The 11,743-nt window shown below is 38.4% G+C and overlaps 1 pseudogene; it reads left to right on the top strand.

The window, feature by feature from the left end:
- The first annotated feature begins 7,431 nt into the window (after window positions 1-7,431).
- Window positions 7,432-8,979, top strand: LOC146902776 (uncharacterized; annotated as a pseudogene).
- Window positions 8,980-11,743: the final 2,764 nt, after the last annotated feature.

Raw genomic sequence — 11,743 nt, 5'->3', positions numbered from 1 at the left:
TAGTACATTGCTTTAGATTCGTGTTTTTATTGGAGATTCTTCTACATGCGGTACGTAGGAGACCCAACCCTTTCATTAAGATGTGTCTCATTGTTTGTAGTTATGCATGTGCAACCTCCACTTTCATGATCGAAACCCACTTGAAGTGGTAGAGCTATGTTTTAGATATAGGTGAAACAATATCGATCGTTAACATTGACAAAAGCATTTATGGGATGAACGAGAGCGTTTGGTTTCCCTACGTTATTTTGGATGAAGCCAGTTTCATAGTTCCACTGACCGTACTCAATGAACTAAGTAATTAAAATCACTATGTTAGTGTAAAATGTGGTTAGAAAGGATATTGAGGTGATATGTGCTTTACCTTTTCTAGATGTGCAATCTATACCCTGTCCTTAAATATGTGGATAATCGTATGAGTTGAAGTCCTTGCTCGTAAGGAAAATTATGTTTATTTACGTTGTCGTAGTTATATCCCCTTAATTATGTCATAATAATCAGTGTAGTTGTGATTACGTGGCTTGTCCCTTATGTACATGATAACTGTGCTAAGTCCTTTACAAAACAGTGTTACTAAGTCTTTGATTTTAGATTGGATTAAACCTTCCGACTAACTAATTACTTAAGTCTAACGAGGGGAAAAAGGCAGTGATAAGATCATTGATTATTCTCTCAGAGAATTGAACTTCCCATGAAGTTTGGTTGTCCGTTGAAGAGTGACATAAGTTGACTTCGATGTGAGCATTTCCAAACATACGTTGTCGTCCTATAGCTGGGGTGTGACGAGCCAGATGACGAGGGACACAATATGTATACCATGCCTGCTAAGTGGGATGTCTCTATGAGACCAATGGGATACGCTAAGTGGGATATTTTTGAGCGATATTGATGTGATAACTCGATTTTCAAGAGCAACCATGCAACCTTCTTGCATCCTTTATGTCACCTAAATGAATATCAATGTAAGTTGAGTGAGTCTATGAGTAGCCACCCACGCATGAGCATAAACCATGTTTGTTGCACAATGTTCGAAGTAATGGTATCAATTGAATTGGAGATGTCCACGTGTTGTCTGAACTGAGAGTGACATTGTGAGGAACTATGTTATGTGTGGGAAATTTTATCAATGGAGGAGTATATGCGGAGATATGCCATCAAATGTATTTTATGCATCTGTTAACATCGTAGGAAATATGTCTTCCTAGATACCATGTGTGTACTTGTGTATTTGTCTTTATGATTCTTGTTTAGATATGTATTGGACGAATACATGTCTACTATGTCTTGCTCTGTAAATGTTATGATACGTTGATATGTTTTACGTTCCTTGTAGTATAACATGTCTAAGAATGTATTGCAGGCTTTTAAATGTCATAACATTCTTCCTATGCTCCTAAATGCTTAACATTGTCAAGACATTTGAACAAATCATCCTAAAGATAAAATAAATAAAACACCATGCATCCTTACATCCCAAATGATATCTGTAATGCCCGTCGTAAATTATTTAATTATTTAGAAATATATTTATATATATTTATATGATTTATGATTTAAGTGATTTATGAGGTTTATGTGACTTTATGAGAGATATATGATTTACCTGAAAATTATGTGATATATGCGATGTTATGATTTTTAGAGATGTTATGAGGTGTTGAGACTTATTTTATTATTTAATAAAATAAGATATGAAAATAAAATAAAAATATTAGAAGTTGGGCTGTGAGGTGAGATGAGTAAGTTTAGAGGTGAGTAGAGTAAAGTGGAAAGATAAATAGGGCATACATAAGTTAGAAACACAGTACGTACGTTTTTGGAGAAAAAAGGGAGAAAAGTCAGAACAAGAGGAGAACAAGGGGAGGGCTGCGATTTTCTGCAATAACCAGGTAAGGGTGAGACTAACTTTCAATATCATTAAGGATATGATTCTTAGAAGTGGATTTAACATGATTAGGTTGAGTTTTGGTGAGAATTGAGAATTAGGTTTAAGACCGATTTTGAAGATTGAACCATGAAAAGATGTTAGATTGATGCAAAATTAGTGTACAGACTTTAGATATTACCTAGGGTGATAATTAGATGCTATTTGGATGAAAGAATCATGAAGATAGGTGAAAAGTTGTGATTTTTAGGTTTCTGACCGTACTGACATTCATCGCTCGCAACTGCGAGCAGTAACACTCGCAACTGCGAGCTAGGAACCATCGCTCGCAACTGCGAGTAACCCGTAACGCTCGCCATTGCGAGCAAAGTAGCTCGCCGTTGCGAGCAAGGTCTCTAGGAGTTCCAGGGAGCACGTTTTGCTCGCCATTGCGAGCAAAGTTACTCGCCACTGCGAGTTAGGCTGTTAGTTGCCCAAAATTGTTCCGATGCGATCCTTTCGCACGTGTAGTCATGAGTTGATCTTAGAAGTAAGAATGAGGGTTGTTTAGGATACTTTCAGAAGTTCCAGAAGTCTGTTTAAGTGACTGAGATTAGTAGTGATGATGTATAAGTATTATTTATGATGCTTTATGATGATAAGTTGATATTGATTCATTTCCTTTAATGTTGATATGTTATTTAAACACTGTTACATGCTGTAATTGTTGTTGGTTGCTGCTGTTGACTGTTAATGTCTTGAAGTTGCATGAGTCGGTCTAAGTTGCAAGAATTTAAGAAGTTTTCCATGATTATGGAGTTGTATAAGATGTTCACGTTGTTGTCTAAGTTGTAGGAAGATTGAGTCCTGATAGACGTTTGGCAAGTGCACCAAATACTATCGAAGTAGTAAAAATATCGATCCCACGAGGACTGTTTTTAACTTCAATAATTCAATTTCGTTATATAATTAGGATGTGTAAAGTTTATTTTTAGTTTGCCACTAGGCAGAAGATTTGGTTTGATTTTATGAAATCAAATAAAAGAAATTAGATTTGATTAAGAAAACATGAGAGAAAGATGAGATCAGATCCGTCGAATCCTCTAAGTTCCCCTAATTAGTCTACAGCACCTATTTGTTATGAACCCTCTTCTAGTTTACGATGATTAACAAATTAGCCCTAATCAATCCCTTGAGTTAGGACCCTCTTCTTAAACTACAGCCCCTAATTCCTTAGGTGGTCTAATAATTCTTGAAGGTTTTACCGAACATTAACCTATTATCACTAACAAACGATTATCTATTCCTAGACTAACCCTGTTTATTAGAACAATTCAATTAGGTCTAAGTCGAAAGCCATGGTCAGTGGTCATTCGTTCTCACAAAATCAAGTTATATGTGATCAAGATATAAAAAGCATTAAGAACAATTGAATTGAATAAACTAGAATTGAATTCATAAACAAAATAGAGTTTCACAGCAACATGTGTCAATTAGGGTTACAAAGATTCATCTCGGATCTAATCTCTAAGAGATTTAGCTACTCATAATCGAGTTTACGAATAGCATAATCAATGAAATAATTAAAACATACATGAATTGGTAAAAGGTTGAAGAAATCGCCCTTCTAGTCGTCTCTGATGTCTCAAAATCGCACTTTTCTCTCCAAAATCGTAACCCTTGTTCTTCAGATTGAGTGCAGTATTTATAGAAGTCATGAGCCTGACCCGTCAAAATCGCGCCGCGCCATGTATATAGGCGTGCCGCGATTTCCCTCAAACAGGGAGGATGTAATTTTGCTTCAAAAATCGCAGCACGGCTTGAAATTGGCGTGGCGCGATTTCCTTCGAACAGACTTAAATATTTAAGCTTTTTGCACTCCAGAACAGTATAAATTGCATGAGAACTCTATCAAAATGTCACAATAAGTCCTAAAAATTACGTAATGACAGCATGTCATCACAACCCCAAACTTAAACCATTCCTTGTCCTCAAGGAATTTGCTTGCAACAGTGACAAAAGACAGTAAAATAACAGTTACCTGACAAAACGATAGTACCCAAAAGTTCATTCTCCTTCTAGCTAAAGATGAGCTAGTTTGACTTGTTCGCATCCACCAATTCACAACTCCACGCATTCAAATTGAAATAGGGTTCTACCAGTCGACATGCAGGTCTACATATTACCATACGCTTGAAAAGTTTCTAAACATCAATCAAAGTCAATATCATTACACACTTTCGAGTTCTTTAGGGTTAATGGGGCTTAGGTGAAAGGTGGGATATATTTGGATAAGTAGGCTACACAAAATTTGAGTTAGGCATTCCTACGGAAGTAAAAGCACAAAATTCAATCCTTCATTCATTCACCTTGTGGAAATACAATCAATGCAAAGGTACTAGAGAACATTTTTAACATTTAGGGACAATCGAGTTTGAAGTTACTCGGATTTTCAATGTTTTGTCCCTTTTTCATCATTCAATTCCTTTTTTTTTTTTGATACACCATTTTTGTGTGTATTTTGCATGACAATTTCATATTTTATTCATTTTTGTTCTCTTATTCTCTAGTACCCCCACCCCAAACTTAGTTGGTTGCAAATTCCAATAGCAACCCCAAACTTAATCTTTAGCAACATTCTACAATGCCTTAACTCAGAAAATACATTAAGGGACAAGTCCTAAAAGTCTCTAGGCTTGTAATGTAGTTTGTCACCGAACAAAAAGTTCTAATCCTACCGGCTCACAATTGGTTAAGAAAGGATAAATTTAACAAATTAAAACAGGGTAGGCTTCAAAAAGGCTCACAGGACCAAGCACTTTTGCCTCAGTGTGTAATTGACAAAGACCAATCAATAATAGAGAAACAATGCAAGTTCTAGAAATGTAGTTGCATGGAAAACTAATCTAAGTATAAGTAAATTGAAAAACAAATTTTGGCAATGAACCTTATGGCTGAGATTTCTGGGAGTATGTGACTACCTAGCAACGCCGTACACTTCGCCTTTGAATCAAGTCACCCCTCCTTTAGAACTTTTGGAATACCGTTTCATCAAACAACTGTTACTAAACTGGAATAGGTCACATGAAACAAAACAAATTCATTAATAATAAACAAGTGCAGGAGCAATTACAATAGGGAAATAAGTTCAATGGACTTCGACATAAAAAGAAAATAAAGAAAATACATCAAAAGAAAAATGACTGAAAATAAAATACAAAGCAGAAAATGCTAATCCATCAGTAGATCAGCCCATGTTCACATCATCATCCGAGTGTCGAGCCCCCGGTGTCCTCAATCCTTCAAAGATGCCATCCCCTTGATCTTGCTCGGTGGTATTGAAATTGTAACGCCCGTCTTAACTATTTAATTAATTCAATGAAGTTTAGAATATATTTATAAATATATGCTTATATGATTTATAATTTGTGTAATTTATGTGATTTATGATTTGAGTAAGTTATATGATTTATGAATGAATTATGTGGAGTATTTGATGTTGTGAAGTTGTTATGTTGGTGTGACTTATTTTATTATTAAATAAAATAAGATATTAGAAATAAAATAAAAATATTAGAAGTTGGGCTGTGAGGTGGAAAGAGTAAGTTTATAGGTGAGATGAGTAATAAGAGTAAATAAATAATACAGACATAAGTGGGAAACGTTCTTACGTGAAACGCTTTTGGAGAAAAGAGAGAAAGAGTCAGAAGAGGAGAACCTGAGGGAGAGGCTATCGATTCTGCAATTACAAGGTAAGGGTGAGACTAATTCTCAATATTATTAAGAGTATGATTCTATAGGATAAATTTAGCATGATTAGATTAAGTTTTGGTGAGAATTGGGAATTAGGTTTAAGACCGAATTTGATGATTGATTCATGAAAAGATGTTAGGTTGATGTTAAATTAGTGTACAGAACTTAGATACACCATAAGATGATAATTAGGTGTTGAATTGAGGATAAAATTAGGAGATTAAGTGAAAAGTTGGGATTTTTAGGTTTCTGGCCGTACTGACATTCATCGCTCGCACCTGCGAGCAAGAACACTCGCATCTGCGAGCTAGAACCCAGAACTCGCAACTGCGAGCAGCACAACTCGCAACTGCGAGTGACCTGTGAGCTCGCAACTGCGAGCAGAATAACTCGCCACTGCGAGTAAATACGTAGGAACCCAGAATGCACACTTTGCTCGCCATTGCGAGTGAAGTTACTCGCCACTGCGAGTTAGGCTGTTAGTTGCCCAAAATTGTCCCGATGCGATCCTTTCGCACGTGTAGTCTTGAGATGACTTTAGAAGTAAGTTAGAGAGCTGTTTAGGATGCTTTCATAAGCTCCAGAAGTCTGTTATGGTGACTGAAATTAGAAGTGTTACTACATGAATGTTATAATGATGTTTTGTGCTATTTATATTGATGTAATTAATTCTTTATGTGAATGTTAACACATTCCAGTGTTGTTAATTGTTGTATGTTGCTGCTGTTTTCTGTTGTCGACTGTAGTGTCTTGAGGTTGCATGAGTCGGTCTATGTTGTTGGAATTTAAGAAGTTGTCCATGATTATGAGTCGTATGAGTTGTACACGTCGTTGTCTAAGTTGTTGGAAGTCGAGTTCATTGCATACTCATTAAAGTTGGGGGCTTTAGGCCCGGCAGCCTTTGTGCTCATTAAAGTTGGGGGCTTTAGGCCCGGCAGCCTTTGTGCTCATTAAAGTTGGGGGCTTTAGGCCCGGCAGCCTTTGTGCTCATTAAAGTTGGGGGCTTTAGGCCCGGCAGCCTTTGTGCTCACACGTTGAAGAGCCTATTATGCTCATTTTGTTGCTGATTGGTACCACATGCATTTGCATATCAAGAAGTTCATGATGTTTAAGTTGTCAGGTTGTTGTCGAGTTGATAGAGTTGCATGGTCAAAGATGAGTCGTGTTGTTAAGTTGTTGTTGAGTTGATAGAGTTGCATGGTCAAGGATGATTTGTGATGAAAATTAGTAATGGTATTTGATGATTGTATTTGTTATGTAATGAAAAATGTGCTAATTGTTAATTGTTGATATGTTATTAATGTTTAAGTTGTTAAATGCATTTTATTGGATTATATGCTTAATGTATTGATTTTGAAATCTCACCCCTTCTGCGTATATGTTGCCTCGACCGTGGGTAATGTGCAGGTAATAAAGATTAGAGACGTTCATGAGTGGACTCTTTGTTGGTGTCTAGGTGCTCTGATACGTAACGGGATGGGGGCTTGCTTTTACTTCTATTCCTTACGTGTCTCTTTTATGAACTAATTTATGAGATTTTCCAATAAGGCCTGCGTGCCAAGACTTTTAGATGTTGAACTATTTTCCGCTGCAACAATTTTAAGATTTTCATGATGTTGAATTTGAAGGATAATTATTATTATCCGTTTTATGATTTAAATGAAGTATGTGACATTCCGTTGTGATCAAAATACTCTGATTTTAAATGAAATTTTTATGTTGGGAAAACGGGGTGTTACAATTGGTATCAGAGCAGGTCGGTCCGTCCGGCCAAGTAGTGAGTCGAGTTGTGTCCTTAGCAGTTGGAATACCACTATTATGATATTCTAAACGTTGTGTGTTGTGCAGAGAAGAGACCTGGAGGCTGCGAATCTTATTTGCTATAAGAGGACTAGAATGGCTGGAAGAAATGATGCTGCGATTGCTGCTGCTTTGGAAGCTGTAGCCCAAGCTGTGGGACAACATCCAAATGCTGGTGCTGGTGCGAATGCTGATGTGAGAATGTTGGAGACCTTTCTGAGAAATCATCCTCCTACCTTCAAAGGAAGGTACGACCCTGATGGAGCACAGACGTGGCTCAAGGAGGTTGAGAGAATTTTCAGAGTTATGCAATGTACTGATGATCAGAAGGTGCGTTTTGGAACGCATATGCTGGCTGAGGAAGCTGATGACTGGTGGGTGAGCCTCCAACCTACCCTAGAGCAGGATGATGCAGTTATTACTTGGGTTGTGTTCAAGAGAGAATTCCTAAACAGATATTTTCCTGAGGATGTTCGCGGGAGAAAAGAGATCGAGTTCCTTGAGCTAAAGCAAGGAAACATGTCGGTGACAGAGTATGCAGCAAAGTTTGTGGAGCTGGCTCAGTTCTATCCACACTACACGGGGGACAATGCTGAGTTCTCCAAGTGTATCAAGTTTGAGAATGGTTTGCGTGCTGATATTAAGCGAGCCATTGGTTACCAACAGATCCGTGACTTTTCTGCTTTGGTGAGCAGATGCAGAATCTATGAAGATGACAGCAAAGCTCATTATAAGATTATGAGTGAGAAGAGGGGTAAGGGCCAACAAAGTCGCCCAAAGCCTTACAGTGCTCCTGCTGACAAAGGAAAAGGAAGAGCTAATGATGAGAGGAGGTCTAATAAGAAGGATGCTGGTGCTGAGGTTGTTTGTTACACTTGTGGCGAGAAAGGCCATAAGAGTACTGCTTGTACTAAGGATATTAAACGGTGCTTTCGTTGTGGCAGTAAAGGACATACACTTGCAGAGTGTAAGCATGCGGACATTGTGTGTTTTAACTGCAAAGAAGAGGGTCATATTGGGTCTCAGTGTACGAATCCGAAGAAGACTCAGACTAGAGGGAAAGTGTTTGCTTTGACTGGTACTCAGACTGAAAATGAGGATCGTTTGATCAGAGGTACTTGTTATATTAACAATACTCCTTTAGTTGCTATTATTGATACTGGTGCTACACATTGTTTTGTTGCTTTTGATTGTGCTTCTAAGTTGGGTCTTGCTGTGTCTGATATGAGTGGAGAAATGGTCGTCGAAACTCCAGCTAAGGGTTCGGTGACTACTTCTCTTGTTTGCTTACGATGTCCTTTGTCTATGTTTGATCGTGATTTTGAGACTGATTTAGTTTGTCTGCCTCTGAGTGGAATGGATGTAATTCTTGGTATGAACTGGTTAGAGTACAACCATGTTCTCATTAACTGTTTTAGTAAAACGGTGCGTTTCTCTTCTGCCGAAGAGGAAAGTGGAGCAGAATTTTTGTCTACTAAGCAGCTGAAGCAATTAGAACGTGATGGGATCTTGATGTTTTCCTTGATGGCATCCTTATCATTGGAGAATCAAGCAGTGATTGATAAGTTGCAAGTGGTGTGTGATTTTCCTGAAGTTTTCCCTGATGTACCACCGGAAAGAGAAGTTGAATTTTCTATTGACCTTGTTCCGGGAACGAAGCCTGTGTCTATGACACCTTACCGTATGTCAGCTTCTGAGTTGGCTGAGTTGAAGAAACAGTTGGAGGATTTGCTAGATAAGAAGTTCATTAGACCGAGTGTTTCACCTTGGGGAGCGCCGGTATTGTTGGTTAAGAAGAAAGATGGAAGTATGAGGTTGTGCATTGATTATCGACAACTGAATAAAGTAACTATAAAGAATATATATCCACTTCCTAGAATTGATGATTTGATGGACCAGCTGGTGGGTGCACGTGTGTTCAGCAAGATTGATTTAAGGTCGGGTTATCATCAGATTAAAGTAAAAGATGAAGATATGCAGAAGACGGCCTTTAGGACGCGATATGGTCATTATGAATATAAGGTGATGCCTTTTGGTGTGAGTAATGCGCCTGGCGTGTTTATGGAGTATATGAATCGCATTTTCCATGCATTTTTGGATCGCTTTGTGGTTGTGTTCATCGATGATATTTTGATTTACTCACAGAAGAAGAACATGCAGAACATTTGAAAATCGTTTTGCAAGTGCTGAAGGAGAAGAAGTTGTATGCTAAATTGTCTAAGTGTGAATTCTGGTTGAACGAGGTAAGTTTTCTGGGCCATGTTATTTCTAGTAGTGGTATTGCGGTTGATCCATCTAAAGTTGAAGCAGTATCACAATGGGAGACTCCTAGGTCGGTTACAGAGATTAGAAGCTTTTTGGGTTTGGCAGGATACTATCGGAGATTTATAGAAGGATTTTCTAAGTTGGCACTTCCGTTAACACAGTTGACGTGTAAAGGTAAAGCCTTTGTGTGGGATGTTCATTGTGAGAACAGTTTTAATAAATTGAAGAAGCGTTTGACGACGGCTCCAGTTTTGATTTTGCCAAAACCTGATGAACCTTTTGCAGTGTATTGTGATGCGTCCAAATTGGGCTTAGGCGGTGTACTTATGCAAGATGGTAAAGTTGTTGCTTATGCATCAAGACAGTTGAGAACTCATGAACGAAACTATCCTACTCATGACCTTGAGTTAGCTGCAGTCGTATTTGTCCTTAAGATTTGGAGACATTACTTGTATGGTTCGAGATTTGAGGTGTTTAGTGATCACAAGAGCTTGAAGTATTTGTTTGATCAGAAAGAATTGAATATGCGACAGCGGCGGTGGCTCGAATTGTTGAAAGATTATGACTTTAGCTTGAATTACCATCCGGGTAAAGCTAACGTTGTTGCGGATGCCTTAAGTAGGAAGAGTTTACATATGTCTGCTATGATGGTGAAGGAATTTGAATTACTTGAACAATTTAGAGATATGAGCTTAGTTTGTGAAATGTCGTCTCGGAGCGTTAAGTTAGGAATGCTGAAAATTGATAACGATTTCCTAAAAAGTATTAGAGATGCACAGAAGGTTGATGTTAAGTTTGTGGACTTGTTGGTTGCTAGTAATCAAACTGAAGATGGTGACTTTAAAGTCGATGATCAAGGTGTGTTGAGGTTCCGAGGTAGGATTTGTATTCCAGACAATGATGAGATAAACAGGATGATTCTGGAAGAGAGTCATAGGAGTAGCTTGAGCATTCATCCGGGAGCTACAAAGATGTATCATGATTTAAAGAAGCTGTTTTGGTGGTCAGGATTGAAACGTGATGTGGCACAATTTGTGTACTCTTGTTTGATTTGTCAGAAGTCGAAGGTAGAGCATCAGAAACCTGCTGGGTTGATGACGCCGTTAGATGTACCAGAATGGAAATGGGATAGTATATCCATGGATTTTGTGACAAGTTTGCCGAATACTCCTAAGGGAAATGACGCTATTTGGGTGATTGTTGACAGATTGACGAAGTCGGCACATTTCCTTCCGATTAATATTAGTTTTCCTGTGGCTCAGTTGGCAGAGATTTATATTCGAGACATAGTGAAATTGCATGGTGTTCCTTCAAGCATCGTGTCAGATAGAGATCCACGATTTACTTCTAGATTTTGGAAGAGTTTGCAAGAGGCTTTAGGTTCTAAGTTGAGATTGAGTTCGGCTTATCATCCTCAGACAGATGGTCAGTCGGAAAGAACGATTCAGTCACTTGAGGATTTGTTGAGAGTATGTGTGCTTGAGCAAGGTGGAACTTGGGATAGTCATCTTCCGTTGATAGAGTTCACTTATAACAATAGCTATCATTCCAGTATTGGGATGGCACCTTTCGAGGCTTTGTATGGTCGGAGGTGTAGGACTCCGTTGTGTTGGTTTGAGACAGGTGAAAGTGTGGTTCTAGGACCAGAAATTGTTCAACAGACTACCGAGAAGGTGAAAATGATTCAAGAGAAGATGAAAGCGTCGCAGAGTCGACAGAAGAGTTACCATGATAAGCGTAAGAAAGACCTTGAGTTTCAAGAGGGAGACCATGTGTTCTTGAGGGTTACTCCAACGACCGGGGTTGGCCGTGCATTGAAGTCAAAGAAGTTGACTCCAAAGTTTATTGGTCCTTATCAGATATCAGAGAGAATTGGCACGGTGGCTTACAGAGTTGGCTTACCACCGCATTTATCAAATTTGCATGATGTATTCCATGTGTCGCAATTGAGGAAGTATGTTCCAGACCCGTCCCATGTGATTCAGAGTGATGATGTGCAAGTTAGAGACAACCTTACGGTAGAGACCTTACCCTTGAGGATTGATGATCGCAAGATGAAGA

Source organism: Medicago sativa, chromosome 8 (assembly GCF_051527215.1).
Source record: "Medicago sativa cultivar Bolivia chromosome 8, Bolivia_mono, whole genome shotgun sequence".
Lineage (NCBI taxonomy): Eukaryota > Viridiplantae > Streptophyta > Magnoliopsida > Fabales > Fabaceae > Medicago > Medicago sativa.
This window is presented reverse-complemented; position numbering and strand designations above follow the sequence as displayed.